Source organism: Lichenostomus cassidix, chromosome 21, assembly GCF_008360975.1.
Source record: "Lichenostomus cassidix isolate B80296 chromosome 21, HeHo_3.0, whole genome shotgun sequence".
In the NCBI taxonomy this organism is placed as follows: Eukaryota; Metazoa; Chordata; class Aves; order Passeriformes; family Meliphagidae; genus Lichenostomus; species Lichenostomus cassidix.
In genome coordinates this window covers 3,848,767-3,864,614 of record NC_139501.1, presented here as the reverse complement: position 1 = coordinate 3,864,614, position 15,848 = coordinate 3,848,767, and the positions used below count along the sequence as shown (strand labels likewise).

Below are 15,848 nucleotides of genomic sequence, written 5' to 3'. Positions count from 1 at the left end.
GCTGCACAAGTGAGGTCAGTGAAGCTGCCTTCACTGTACAAGTGCCTCAAATCAGACCCCAAAACCACGAGCAGTATCATCCATCTCCAGAGCCACTGGAGCAGAAGTGTCCCCAGGCTGTACCTCCCAAATGCAGAACACACACCAGGACCAGGGCTTTCCACCAGGAGAAGGGTTTCTACTTTTTTTTAGCTAGCTCTATATAAGGGCTGTCGCTTACAGTACCAAAGCTAAAAACCCCCACAATGCTCTCCAACCAGCTGGCCCAAGCATCTGCTAGAGCCACAAAATGCAATTATATTACTCCCAAACGAGACGTAAAAATATCTTGTTTCCAATACTCTTGGTTTTAAGACTCATACTTAATGTCCTCTGGGCATTGCGGCGGTGCCAGATCTCTGTGTTATGTACTTTATTAGAGCTGTGTGAATGTCATATTAATGACTCCTGACCAACATGTTTACACTGCAAATAAATTCTCCTGGAATCCAGCAACGCACCCCTTGTTTCCCAGGCCAGTCTCTGCAGGTTTAAGGGATCCCCACACAATGAGATGACGGAGCAGTGACACGAAGCTCCAAAAACTCCTCTTTTTAATTTCTGGCCAATGGCTAATGGCTGAATAAAATTCAGTATCAAAGTAAGCCAGTACAGACCTCCACCACTGACACTGGTGACTTTCCCAGTCCTCACACTTTCACAGCAGCTGCAATTGAATAGGATGCAAGTGCTGAAATCTGGACGCTGCATGGTCAAAAAGGTCTGACCCCAGATTCCCAATGGGCTAAAACCACCAAAGAGCTCTGCAACTAAAATTCTTCAGAATATATGAAAAAATATCTCTGGGGTTTTTGAAAGCCAGTGCAGTAATTCCACCAAAAATGCTGCAATCAGCAGAGTTCTATTCTCAACCCATCCCACGTTATGTCCTCAGCTCACTATGCTACAAACCAGTGTCACCTCATGCCGTACAGTGAGATGAGCTCTGGAGAAACTCAGAAACACTCAGGAGCTCACTATACATCCTCTCCAGCTCCAGGCAAGCAGACATTTAGAGAAACAAACCCCTTCAATGCTGAGGCATTTCAAGGGTTCAGATTAGTCTGGGATTTTGTTTATTCCTACTAAAAATCAACTGCTGTAAGGAGAATTAAGCCATTTTAACTTTTGTGGCTGAACAAATACATTGCTATGGCACAGAAACCCAAACTATGTCAGGTGAAGTAACTCAGCCTTACCCACAGCTCGTTCACTCTGCTCTTTCCTGCTGGCCCATGCACCTCATGTGTGAAATCCCAATCCCAAACCATCACAAACTGCAGGAGCTGCAGCAATGAGACTCTCCCATGTGAGGCAGAACATGCATTTCCACACTGCTGGCCTGGCCTGCTCACATTTGGGCAGAAGAAAGGCCAAGCTGCCAGTCAGTGCCATAGGTACACACTGGGGAAGGAGGATGTGCTTCTCTGCTACCAAACCCCCTTAAAGCCCATTCCTTACAGGTTCTGCTTTCTGTAATTATAACTTTGTGTCAGCTGTGCAGAGGAAAGCCCTCAGTCCAGCACTGATGGTTGATCAGAGGTTTGCAGAAGATGCCTCTGCACCCTCCTGTCACACCAACACCCTTTTTCCCTTTGAAAAAAGGGGGAAGAAATAGATTTATCACCAGAAGACACAAAGTCATTAAATAATTAAAAACAAAACTATGGGCACAATAAAAGCCCTCTGATAAAACCCTGCATTTTAATGCGTGTTAATTCCCCTAATGATTCTTTCTGTGTCTCACAGGGTCAAATCAATGTCCTCACAAAAAAATCCAATTACATCCCATTCATCGTATCTTTGGAGCAAGGCTATTGTTTGCTTTTGTCTCCTATCAAACCCTTTTCCCATTGCTTCTTGCCCGAGACTACAAACAAAAGGCAGCACGGCACCAGCAAGGTCAGATGAGACAGAGCCAGTTCTGAAACCCCGGCTGGTCCTGGCTTCTCTGTGATTGAAACCAAGGGACATCTGCATGTGACACAAACACTCTGTCTCGTCACCAGCAAGTCCCCCTGCAGCACCGGTCAGGCCAGGTGGCACCCCAAGGCCACCCAAGATCATCTCCATGGGTGAGGGCACCGTGCATCACGAGCAGCAGGCTCTGCACTAGGATGTTCCTCCCAGACCCACATCCCCTCTATCCCAGCTTTGAAATTAGTGTCAGCATAAACTGAGTGAGCACTGCTGGGGAAGAACCACTGAGAATTATGTGGATACAGCTCTGCTTCTGAGGATTGTGTCGGCCAATTCCAGGGCAATGCTCAGCACGTGGCTTTCCCTCTCTGAGTGCCTGCAGGACTGAGCCCAACACTCACAGGACACTGGTGAGGTGAAGAGGTTTGATTGACCAGCTCAGGGAATCACCCTATAAAGCAATGAGATTATTTAACATTCACATCACTCGAGTTACATTTTATCCTAAACTTGGTCAGATAATTCAGTGGTTTAGTTTAGACTTGGCTGCTCAGGCTGAAAGCATTTTATCTAAGTGCACATTTATTTTTATTTTGCACTTCCCTGTTTGTTTAGATTATTAGTTTGAATGCACCAGGGAGCCACCAGCTGGGAAGCCCAGCAAGCTGCGTGAGACAGGACACACACAGCTCTACCATCTCCAGACAACTGCCACCAAGGATGTTCCCACTGCTCCCTCAGTGGCACTGCTCAGCTCAGGCACAGTGGCAGAGCCACCACACGCTCCCCACCCAATGCTACGTGACTGCAGCTCCTAGACAGTTCAATATTTAATGTCAGCGTGTAACGGCCCAGAGCTGTGGCACATGGGCGACCTGATCTCACCCGCCACGTCCCAGCCACTGTGTGCAGTGGTGCGGGGACAGGGACAGCAGGGTGGAAGAAATGCCCACAGAGCACTCAGTGCTGCCCAGCAGCTGCTGCAGAGCTGCTTGTCTTCACACACAGGAGCTGGAGAGGATATGGCCACAAAGCACAGAACAGACTAACGGGCAAGGATCTGGCACTGGTGGTGTAAGTGAGGCCCATGACCCATTGGGCATACAGGAAAGCTGCCAACTCTGCTCTGAGCTGAAGGATTTCCACTGAACATGCACATTTTTTGGAAGAAAAAGGATCAGTTATAGAAAAGTCTGAAATTCACAATCAATGGGTTCCCTAAAGCCACGGATCGAGCATTGGCTCCTTCCTCCCAGCTCAACCCCCTCCAGGTCATCCTGCGTCATCACAAAGTATTGGCAATTCCCACCTGATCTCTCCAAAGAAAAAGAGAAACTGCAAAGGAGAATTGCAGGATTCCCTGGGCCAGGCAGCTCTGGTCACCATCTGGTCTCAAAGCAACATGTAATTCATTAAAAAAAAAGCAGTCTGAATTTCAAGTTATTACTTTGTATGAATTATACACAGCCGAATTAATAAGCCTGAATCTATGCATGTGTTAGGAGAAAGCAGAAGAATTTGTACTCATCCCTAGATTTAGACCACAGAGCTAATAAAGCTGCAATCTCTTAAGCAAGCACATTTATTCCCTCAGGAATTCACCATGTCCTCTCTGCTATAAAGACAAATTCCAGCCCATCACTTCCTTATCGTCCTTCTGCTCTGAAATGAAAACAAAAATTCATGTTGACTATGAACCATCTTCTCAGCTGGGATTGAGCCATTTTCATTTTCAACCCATCCCTGCTCTCAAAGCCATTAATATTCAGAATATCACAACTACAGACTGCTCCCAACGCCGCACAGAGGGGGCTCACACCACCTTGTTCAGCATCATGGGAACACAAATCCCAATCCCATTGTATTTGTCCAGTTGTTCAGCCTAAACCAGCAACACAGCATCAAAGGGGCATTGCTCGTGAGCTGGGTGAAACAAGCAGCAGGAGAAGGGCAAAGCAAGCCCACGAGTGCCAGGCAGGGACAGGAGGGTTGGGTGACAGCGGGTTGACAACACCTGTCAGCAACAAAACACTCCTCTACCAAAATATTTGATTGCCATTGCAGGCAGGACTTGGTTTGAAGTGTTACCTGTCTGCAACTTCACAAAGCAGAAACATTGATCTGACTATGCTAAGGCTGAGAAGGAGATATAGCTCAAATATTACTGCTGTTTTGCTGACAGTCTGTGTCAGCAGCACAAGCTGTGGCTGGGGGACAGAGGTTACCCAGGGCTGCATGTTCCAAGCCCACCCAGAGCACGTCACGCCAGACTTGCATGGATTTGGTTCCCAGCACATGCCATGAATTTCCTGCCAAGTGCAGAGGCACTTATTCATACCTATGAAAATACCATGGACTAGCTCAAGCCAGACCCCTGGTCCATTACCCTAATGGATGAAAAAACCCACCATTTTGGGGCCTAAAGAGTTGCATTCCCTTTGTTTGCAGAGAGCAGGAGAAAACCCATAGCCCACTGGCTGCTACTGTCCCCCTCACCTGGCCAGCCTGGCTGAGCTCACCTCTGCAGGAAAAAGCCCGAGGGCAGCCCTGGCAGTGCTGTAGGGACAGTAAAGCCACCAAGTGAGGAACTGCCTGTGGTTTGGGAGATGCTTGCCTTGGTTCCCTGCATGGCAGTGAGCAGTGGGATAGCAGGAGGGAGGATGTTTTCATTAATAATGGTGTCTCGCCAACCATCTGCTAAAGGTCCACACTATTAATTTAACAGGAAAAAAACGGAATAGATTACTCTACAGTTTTCAATTAAAGTACATGATGTCTTCAAACTGCAACCTTAATTAGATATTATAGGGTGACATTTAGGAATCCTGAGCTGTGATGGCTGATCAAGTCATCTGACTGCGACGGTGTTCTGCAGCACTGCTGGGGCTTCTTGCACCCAGCGCTGTCAGGAGAGCTGTCTGTCCTCAGATTCCAGTGCTGAAGCAGCTTGGCCAAACTCCTGGGGTTAAAGGAGCACAAAGGTGAAATCCATGGCCACCTTGGCATGACAGAAAAACAGCTGCAAATCAGAGTGGATGCAGTCCCAGAGAAAACCTATGGAGAGGGGCAGGAGAGCTGAAGCAAGGGAAAAAATAAACAAAGAGGGGGGAAAAAGGAAAAGTAGAAAATAGGACAACTTAAACACTTTCTTTTCAGGGCTAAACCTGGTATGAAGAAACTAGACTTGGACAAGAAACAATTTTCTCTAAAACACATGAAAAGGAGAAGAAAAAAAACCCCAAACAAGAGCACAAGCAGGGACTAACAGGCTGAATGAGATCTGTTTGGCGACTTCACCTGCCAAACACACGGACAAGAGCAAACTGAGACATGCAATGGGTCTTTAGAATAGCAAGAGCATAACTGGGCACAACTCCCCCAGCCGTGGCTGCCCCGAACCACTCAAAAGCACTGTTAGTCACAAGTAAGAGAAAAGTCAGTCCCTGCATCAGTCCATGCCTAATGGGATTAGGATGGATTTTATCTTCCATTTGGGCTCCACACTGAGGGACAGTTAGTAAAACAGAGCAATAGCAAATAATGCCCAATCTTGAGTTACTGGAAAACACCCACAGGTCATTATGTGATTTTTTTTTTTTCTTTTAAATGACCTTGGACTAAACCCTGTGATTTAAAGAACCATCAACACTGGCATCCTGCTGGCACTGCTGGTTCGGTTCCCTTGTCTTCAGCAGCCTGAAAAAGTCAAATGTGCCGTGGGATAAGAAAAAAAAGAAAATTCACTAAGATCCAAGTGTTTACAATGCATTAATTACAGCATAACAGCAAAAACCTCAATTATTTTACACAATTCAAACAGTCACATGGCTTGAAGATGCTGAAGTGCACTCCCTGGCTCCAGAGCGGGCATGCGCCATCAGAGATGCTGCCCTGCTCTCAACTCCCACAGAAACCAGCAGGAATTTTCTCCAGCTCTCCTCCACCAACTGGGGGACAGAGCAGATCCCCTGGGAACCTGCCTGTGCCGTGGCCTCTTCTCAGCCTGGCCATTCCCTCCTGCCATGGGGGGTCACACCAGTGCCACTCTCGGCAGGAGGGCCACTGTGCCCAACAAGGTGACAACACCACTGCCTGCCCCATTTGCCTTCTCTCGCACAGAGACAGCAGCAAGCCCTTCCAAAGAACTATGCAAGGATCGTTAAAAGGGAAATATCCACAGAAATTGCCCCTTTCTGCATATTCCTCACTGCCATATGCTCTGACATAATAATGTGCCACGGTCCTGCAGAACTGTCTTTTCAGCATGTTTTTGCATTATGCCTAATTCTGTCAGAGTTTTTCAGTCCCACGTAACGACAGCTCAATGCAGAGTCAGATATAAATCTGGCTTAAGAGACTCTCACCAGGAATTCATTTAAAACTGTAAATGTTAAAAGATTCTGTTGCTGATTTATGGCATTTTCTTATTTCAAACAGAATTAAAATCCCTCTTAAAAGATACATATTCAATCATGATAAAAGCCACATTCAAATCAAGCTGCTGGTCAAACTGAGAGCCACAAAGCCCAGGAATCTGGGAATAGCAGGGGAATCCAGGAATAGCAGGGACTGGGACATTTTACTGGCTCAACCAACGCTGCGCTGTCATGCCACTGCCTCAGTCTCACATCTTAATTAGTGTGAAAGGGAGTTCTGGATAATGCTGCTTTCATGCTCCATCTATCCCACTCCAGCCCTAGCACAAGGATCTCTTTTCCTGAAGATCCAGTTGAACAGAGGAGCTGCTGCACCTGAAGTCATCACTGAATGGGTTTATTCGTTTTCTATTGTTTACACTGAAGGCTCTGTCAGCTCTGTCAATACCACACAAGTGTCCTGTATCATTGTGCAAACAACATTTAGTATTAAAAAAATTACCAGTGCTACTCATTATCATCATTCCTATAAGAATTGTTCATGTTTTGCATTTGTGAACAGAGAACATGGTAGAGCCTTGAATCACACAGCACCCGCAGCCCTGTGCCCGAGCATGGCCAGACTGATGGAAACACAAGAACAGTGTTTGGAATGAACTTGTGCAGCGCCAGCAGAATTCACAAAGGGGTTTTAGATATTGAAGATGCCAAAAAAACACAGCCTATGAGGGGCTCATGGCTTCTGGCTGTCCTTCCTGGAGGCTCACTGCCTGACCTGTGCAGGAGTCCCTAATCTTGTGCTGCTTTACTGAAATAAAAAATTGAAATGGAAGGAGCAATGTCAAATACAAGAGTAAACAAGTAGAAGTGGCCAGAAAAGGAATTATTCAGATATTTATACAAATAATTGTTCATTATAAAAAAGCCACAGAGCCACTGTGGGAGATGTCTCCAACACCTCAGGGAGTGGTTCTGTCCCAGGCTCAGCTCAGGCCCAAGCTAGTCAGGCTGATGTCCCCAGCTCCTGGCTGGGGTGGGTTTGGTTTAGTAAGGTTTTTGTTTTGGTGTTTTTCCCCCCAGATCTTCCCTTGTAAATTCAGAGTCACAGAATATTCTCAGTTGGAAGGGACCCACAAGGATCATCAAGTCAAACTCGTAACTGAATGACCCGCATGGGGATTGAGCCTCTGACCTTGGTATTATTCACACTGTACTTTAACCAAATGAGCTGATCTCAGGGTCACTTTGATGGATTCTTCACAAAAATGGGAACAAGTCAAGTTTCAGGAGTTGGCTCCCAAGTGCCTCAGTGAAAGCTGAGCTCCAGTGAACTCACGATGCTCACAGCTGTCATCAAACAGTCCTCCCTTCTGTGGGGGCATGAAAGGGGAAATATTTCTGCCCCACATTAGGATCCAGCCATTATGATTAACCAGGGCCTGCGGCCCAGGGGACACAGCAGGTATTCCTCCAGAGTGGCTGGCAGTTGCCAGCTGGCTCCCGTCTGTGGAAACTAGCCCCTCTGACCTGGAATTATCATGTGTGTTGGCACTGAAAGGAAACAACCGTAAAACCAGAGCAGCATCAGGGAACTGTAAATTCTTTGTGAGTTATTTTCAGACTTCCAGAAGTTTAGATAATCCTCAGTTTTGAGAAAACATATATAAGTAAAAAAGGACAAGGGAAAAAAATTACCGGAAAAAAGGATGTTGCTTGTGTGAAAGAGCCATTTCCCATTCTGAGCAGCGCCAGGACGGCAAACTGCCCAAACTGCCCAGGATTCCCTGCATTTCTCCTTGGAAAGGGGTTGACCAGAAGGCTGGTGAAAGGCAGGGCTGATGCCATGTCACTCCAGTGACCTCTGGACTGCCAGCAACATGAAGCATTGCTGCAGGCTGTGCTGGGGCTGCTCTGTCCTTTCTCACGGAGAGGAGCCGGCAGAGAGCATGGATGCTGCTTTCCAAAGGTTAAGCATCACAGGCAGTTTCATGCTCTTTACATTTTTAAGTGGTTGATTTTTGGTTTTGATTTTTTTTAAATAATCATAAATCCCAACATCTGCTCTCAGGGCAGGAGCCCTTTGGCTCTGTGCTCAGCCAGGGAAGGGAATGTGGCTGCCAGCGGCTGCTGCAGGTGTTATTTTTAGTGCGACAGCTATTTACCAGCTCCACTCCCAGAGGGAATTCAGCGAGTAAAAGGGATGCTGATGCATTTCTTACTAAATATAGAAAAAGGGGTGAGCCACCACATGCAGTGTGGCTGCAGCTTCCTGCTCCCACCGGGATGTGGCCCCAGCAGTACCCAGCGCCACAGTGGGACCACCCCAGCACAGGCTCCCCATTCACCATGTTCTAACCTTCAAGCTGGTGGTTGGAAAAAGCTTTTTAAAAGCAGCTCTTATAACTAATTGGCTTCACTTTGAAGCCCTGATCCTGTAATGAATGGCTCCCGAAATCAAACAAAGCATTTTCAACACCAACAAAATTGCCTGTTATGAAAGCAGAACATTTTTTGGGTAATATTGACTTTAACGCTCTGTCAAGGCACATTGACAGCAGGATGAAAACAGCCCTCCCTCTGCTCAGGCAGCCCAAATTCGGCTGCTGAGAGGGGACCCTGAACACTTGTGCCAGGCTGTGCTTCACATCCCCAGGAGTGGACTAATTTCATACTAATTTAAAAATGTACACCTTAAAAAAACATTAAAATCTTGCTGATCAAAGAAAGGGATGCATTTCAGAATTACTCTGCTCTTCTCTGTTTCTAAGCCTTTAAAGTTCTGGAAAGGCAGTTTTCACATCCAGGAGCTTTGCAGGCCCAGACAGATGGGGATTCCCAGTCGAACTCCTTTTATATTTCCTTTATTGCTTCATATTTACCAACGACCTGGAAGCGAGCAGTGTGAAGGTGCCACTTGAACATGACAGAAGGCATTTCCGAGTGAGGCTCAGACAGGCTGGAAAACCAGCCCAGAGCCCTGAACAAACAGCAAACTGGGCAAGTGATTGACAAGACACAGAGTGCGTGGGATGCAAAAACCACAAAGTAATGGGGGTTGGAAGAGCAAGATGCATTATTCTTCCAGCCTGTGAGGGTCAGCACTAATGGCATCACTGCCAGATGAGTGAGGGCATTGAGGCATTTGGGTACAGTACAATGGACACTTTGGATGTACCTGCATCACCATGAGCCACACTGTTCACCTCAGATCCACTCCGTGCTCCCCAGGGCTCCTGCTCGTGGGACAGAGCAAGAACTACATATCTGTAAATGTATAAATCTACAAACAGATACTCACACACGCACACTTCTTGGGACACTTCATTTTCCTCTACAGTTTCCTGAAGGGCGACCACTTACAGAGCAGAAGAAAAAGAGTTTAATGAATTAAAGTGCACTTAAGTTAGGGAACACTAATGAAGTCACACATTAATTGGACGTAATTGAGAACCCAGCTCTGCCACTGTTTAGATTATTACTGCAATTTCTGGTCACACAGAGAGTAGCAGCTACCTCCTCCCAGAGCAACCTGCTGAGAATGAAGCGCTGGTCTCCCAACACCTGTTACAGCTCTGTTTCTATAGGAGAAAACACCAAGGTTCTCCCCTCATTTCCTGTTCCTGAGGTTTTCACTGCCCTACTTCACCCTGATTTACCCAGCAACCATCTGACAGCAGTGCCAGCTCAGGGATGCTGCTCTCAAGGACACCATGGGTAGGCTCAGCATCCCCAAGGGCAGCCCAGCCACAGCTCCAGAGGGGCCAGCAGTGGTGAATGTGCTGGGCACACAGGGATGGCATCCAGGCGCCAGTGTGCCACGAGGGACAGCCTGGCAGGCCCACTCCAGGAATGGGCTTTGTGCCAGTCCCAGCTATGCTCTGAGAGTATTTCAGAGCAGGGCAGCCCCTAGACCCTGCGCATTGTGCTGCCAAGAGGAGTATCTGGCATGTGCAGACAGCTTCTTGTGTACACTTAAAATACTACTTGATTTTAAAAAAAAAAAAAAAAAAGGAAAAAGAAAAAGTAAATAAATCCTGTTTTGTGGGACTGGGAGCATCAAGAGCAGAAATGGCAGCACAAGCAACACTCGCCTGACCCACACTGCCAACCCGAAAATGCTTCGGCTGTGCCTGCGTGTGACCTTGCCTTCAGCTGGTGTGGCTCCCGTTTGCTTGGCTCCAAATGGGGAGGAAAAATGCCATTTCCTCAGTGCCTACCCTGGAGCGCTCTGAGGACTGGTGAAGAGGAAAGGCTGTGCTGTTCCAGATACACAAAGAGTACACAGAAGTAGAAAAAGCGTCATCCCATCATTTAATGTATGCAAATTATGTTAAATATTTCATTCATTAAATGGCTCAGGTTATTACTGAATTGTACCTTAAGCTGTTCAGAAAGTTCATTCTTCTTGCACTTGCTCAGTAACGTGAAATAACTGACTGAAATGAATATTTTACAGTTTGTGCAGACAGAACATTTAACAATTCTTTTCCTCTCAGAGTCCCTCTCCTAAGCAGGTTTCAGACACCATGTGACTTAAATTATCCAGAGGGAATGAATTTTGGTTTATTTTTAAAAGTTTGGTTTATTCCCAGTTTGGAAGAGCCCTACAACCTGAGAGAACCCAAACACAACCCTGCCACGAGAGAAGCACATCCACAGAGCTCTTTCCCAAAAGCCAGCGGGGGGAGCCAGGGGAGAGGAAAGCAGCCGCAGAATTTGGGGATTTTCCTTACTCTAAGCCCAGACAGCTCCACTGTTCGCAGAGAAACAGCTCCTGCAATAGCCCATAACGTGCCACGGGTCCTCTGGGATTTCATACAAGTAATGTGAAGTGACAGGGCTCTGGCTCCCGCCGTCCCCTGTCCCTGCCATCCCCGGGCCAGCCAGACAACAGGGAAGGGGCCACTACAGGCAGCTCCAGTTGCTGCCAGCCTCACCGACAGCCCAGGCAGCAGCGTCCTCGCTCGTGGTGGCAAGGTCATCACTGGTTCCAGATAGGGGAGCAGGTCCTGATTAACCCACCAGCACATTCCAGCAGCTCCCAGCCCCACGGTCCAGCACACAGATCCCCATCCTTGGGGCAAAGGCAGGACACAACATACCCTAACATATGCCCAGAAGACTGGGTATCACACAGGCAGCAACACGAGGGCTAATAAAGGCATTCTTCACCACCCTCCCTGGCACCGCCTCCATGTCTCCGGATGACTTTCCCTTTCGCACGCCATGGGCAGCTCCCAGGGAAAACCCACTGGGCTGCAACCCAGCTCCTAACACAGTGTGGCAGCCACGTCTCTATGAACTTCCAGGCTTAGAGGAGACAGATGGATAAAAATAATTATCAGTGGAATGGTGGCTCCAGCATCTAAGTCAGTCTCTGGCCACTGACCCAGGAAAGGCAGCTCCCTCTGGCAGGAGTGTGTCCCTGGGATAGAGGTTTACAGCCTCAGCCGAGCAGACACCCTGCAACGTCTCATCAATCTCAGCTGGGAAAAACCTTTCCTTTTCCAACAGGAATATGCAAACCAGGCTCCGCACTGTAAATCTTCCTTTGCGGCACTAAGGAGATAAGTAGGACCTATTAACCTCCCATGTTATTTCCAACTTCATTATTGGAGCTGACACAGGGAGAGCACGCGGTGACGGCTCTTTTTGGCAGAGTGCATGTAAATCGCTTTCTCAAAGGAAATTACTTCTCTGGGCTGAATGTTATTAATCTAAATTCTCCCTTAGTCAAATTGTTGCCCGTAATAAATATGGAACAGGTTGCTACGCTCATCTCCGAGGGCATCCTAATCCAGCCGCAGGTTTTCCCCTCAATTTGAAGGAGCTCCCGAGGAGCTCCTCTCTGAGAGCAGCCTTCACCCAAGGATGGGACCATCTACCCCAACACTGCCCAGCACAGGAGTACCCTGCAATTTCATAATGAAAATGTATTTTGGCACTGCCAGCAGAGCATCCTCCAGCAGTCAAGTGTGAGCAGGATTAAGCCAGAGCCTGGTGCGGCTGGGGAAGAGACACAAGGCATGTCCTTTTCCTGCAACATGATGTGGTGGCCTTCCATGGCCAACATCTTTCATGGCTGGAGCTTCATTTATGTCAGCCTTGGTACTGTTGAAGCAGCTCAGCTTACAGTGCTTAGGAGTTTAGACTCTTTTCCAGTGGATATACACTTAATATCCTCCTCATGCAACTGAAAAATCCTGGAGTTTAAGCACAGATCAAAAACCCCGTAAAAACCAGATCCAAACCCACGCTGAACTTTGCCAGAGATGCAGCTAGGAATTTTATCTGCATGGTATTCCTTCCTTTCATTGGAAACCAGCTCCTTGCCAGAGAAGATTTTCACAGAAATCCTCACAGAACACCCTTCCACAAAAAGCTATGATCCCTTCTGCTCAAAGGCACACCCCAGGTACGGAACGGATTCGGAACACTATAAATCCAGTGGCACACACAGCCCTTCTCTTCATTTGTTACCAGCCAAGTGTGAAAATGTTAATGAAGGCAGCTGCAATAATCTACAGGAATTTCCCAATTAAGATTTCGTTCACGTCCACCAGCTCCCGCTCCCGCGCAGCCCTTGAGCATCCCCCCCTTCCACCCAACAGCAGCCATGACTGCAGGGATCCATCCAGGAACCCTCACCCAGCCACCCCGATGAGGGAAATCACTGCCACTCTATTAACTCCAACTTCTACTGCATGTATACCTAGAAGAAAAAGAATGCAGAGAGATTTTAAGTGTGTACCCACACCCCTACATGAGTATGTTTGAAATATAACACGCTGACAGCACTGAGTCAGGCAATACCATGGCAGGCACTTTTACTGAAAAAGAAAAAATAAATTAAAAATTAAGTTTTGGGGGCGGCTCACGGCAGCCCTGGCTCGTGGGAAGCTGATGCCTTCCTGGTTCAGCAAGGCAAACCCTGGGAGCCTGTCTGGGTGTCGGGAGCACATCTCTCTCCTGGCAGAGCAGAAGGGAAAGAGACTCCATGATAAAATGAAGGCATCCTCGCAAATAAATTACTTTTCTACCACAGTCGTGTGATTTTTAATTTTCCTCTAATTTCAGGACTGCAGCACTGATATAAAACCCCTTTAAGTGTTTTAGGGAGATGGTAATGGTCCTATACTAAAATAATTCAACCAACACTATAATTTTAGTACCACTATCAAAATGAAATAATGGCTGTTTACTGTGTTACACCTTTCAAATGACCTTCATTTGAATACAAATTGTGGCTCCAAACTCCAAAAGCCGCTCCATTTCAGGAGGCAGCAAATTGAGGATGTTTACCCAGGGTTTACTCTGCCAGCAGATTCCTCAGCATTACCACAAAGGCCAAATGTTTTTGGGGGCTTCTTTTCTTCTGAAGTTGCCTAAGATTTGCCTAAAGGACCCACCTGGATCTAACCAGAAGCCCAGGCTACAGCCCTTCACTCTGCTGCAAGCACAATGCAAATCACACATTCTGTTTTATCTGGAAATACTTATTGGTGATGAAACCATTCACTCACAGCTCCCTCCCCTCCCAACCATCCCATCCTGGACTAAAACCAAAGATTATTCTGCCAACAATCAAGTACCCAGACAAGAGGAGGAGGTGGATAGGTCCCAGCTCAATCTGGGCCTTGAAAACACCTTATTTGATTTTATTTTTTAAAGTTAGGCTCTGTCTGCCCATCATGGGCTCTCACACTAGTTTTGGGGACCCCATGCAGCCACCTCTGCCCAGAGAAGCTGTGGGGAACCCTTGGCACAGACCTGGGCAGCCATACAGGTGCTGTTCCCAACTCCTGGGGCTGTGTGGCATTCGCAGTTCAGCCCACACAGCCAGAGCAGCGGCAGTCACAGGCGAGGATCTGTAGAAAAAATTTCACTACAGACATTTCCTGATATTCACTCATCCACCTGGGAACCCCCGTCTATCACCAGCTATTTCACTCTAATAATGAATTTCTGCCCTTTCATCAACATTAGTCAGAACAAGCTCTGAGAAAATTCCCATTTGGTGCCAGGAATATAACAGAAAACATTGACATGAATGGCAGCAAGCAAAGCCAAGCAGTGTGCCCAGCTGCACGGCAGCACAAGCTGCCACCACCCAAATCCGAGCCCTTCCAAGATCATTCCCAAGAGGAGGAAAAAAGTATGATTTAAAAAAAAAGGTTTCTGTGTAAGGTGCCAGAAGTTGTGCCACAAACTTCCTTCCTGCAGGCAGCAAAGGGCCATGATCCCATAGGGATGGCTCCATCCTCAGGTGCTCAGGAGCACTCACCTTCCCTCCTCTTCCCCAGCTCCCAAACAAACCACTGGTGATCCAGGCACCAAGCTGAGCACTGCCTTTGCTGCTGCTCACAACCCACGTGCTACAGCGGGAAAATCCCACATGCCGAAAATACGGAGTGTCTGTAAACACTCCCGTTGGATACACCTACATGTAATTACTCACGACGAGTGAGGAGGAGGAAGAAAAACCCACTTTTTGTTTTTAATTCTCTTCTCTGTGCATAGAAGTTATTGCAAGAGAAGCCCCGGCCAGGCAGCATCTCTGGAGGGGAAGAGTAGCATGTGGCTGCAACAGTTGGGAGTGAGGGCAAAAGTCAGTTTGACAGCAGAGCCATTTTGGGGCACGAGAAAGGGAAATCCCTTCTGGAAAGGGTGACCTCTGCCTTTCCCCAGAGCTGCCCTTCCTTGGCAGATGCAGCCCTCCTGAGGGCAGAGCCAAGCCAGTGGTGGATGTCCCAGTTGGAGATCCTGACCCAACACTCGCCTCTGTGGTGGTGACATGTGGAGAAACAAAAAGGGTTTAAACAATAGGTGTTGTATAAAACATCTGAAAACAAGACAAATTAGTCATTAAAAATTAATTTTGGAAAATTACAGCCTTGTTAATAGACACTGTCGTGACTTTGCAAGCTCCTTTTCAGGCAGGAGGGAAGAAGGGGACTTTAAACACATTTTACTGTATTTCAAAAATCGAAGAGGTAGAAACCCATGCCTTCGGAAGCCTGTGCTCCTCTGTGCTGTCCTGGTGCTGGCAGCATGGCCCCATATGGTGAGGTGCCAAAGGATGTGACCAGGGCAGGTGAGCACCTGCAACCCTGCACCGAAACCCCCACCACAAACCTGCCCGTGGGATGCTCCGACGGTATCTTCATGCGCTCAACAGCGAGGACTATGCCAAAATACTCAAGGTCAAGAGACCAGCATGGTTCGAGGCAATCTGCACCTCTTAAAACAGTGACAAATATGTTATTTAATTTTAATGAGCTTTTTTGCATCTCCAATCTAATTACGGCATTATCAAGCACTGCTCCGAACTGCAGGTGGCTGCTCATTACTTGGGGTAAGGCTGTCACAAGCATTTTTCATGAATACTAAAAACTGCCTTGTTTCACCACCCGCTCCAAAATATCCCCAGCTGATTGCTCCACTTCTGAATGTGGGGTTTGGTGTGGGTAAGAGAGGGCAGAGCCCACAAGCACAGCTCTGTGTACCTGCCCA

The 15,848-nt window shown here is 47.4% G+C and overlaps 1 protein-coding gene across 11 annotated transcripts in view; it reads right to left on the bottom strand.

Moving 5' to 3' along the window:
* The window catches only part of CAMTA1 (calmodulin binding transcription activator 1), a 232,694-nt gene that overhangs the window by 171,463 nt on the left and 45,383 nt on the right, over positions 1-15,848 (bottom strand). The gene's annotated exons all lie outside the window — the stretch shown is intronic.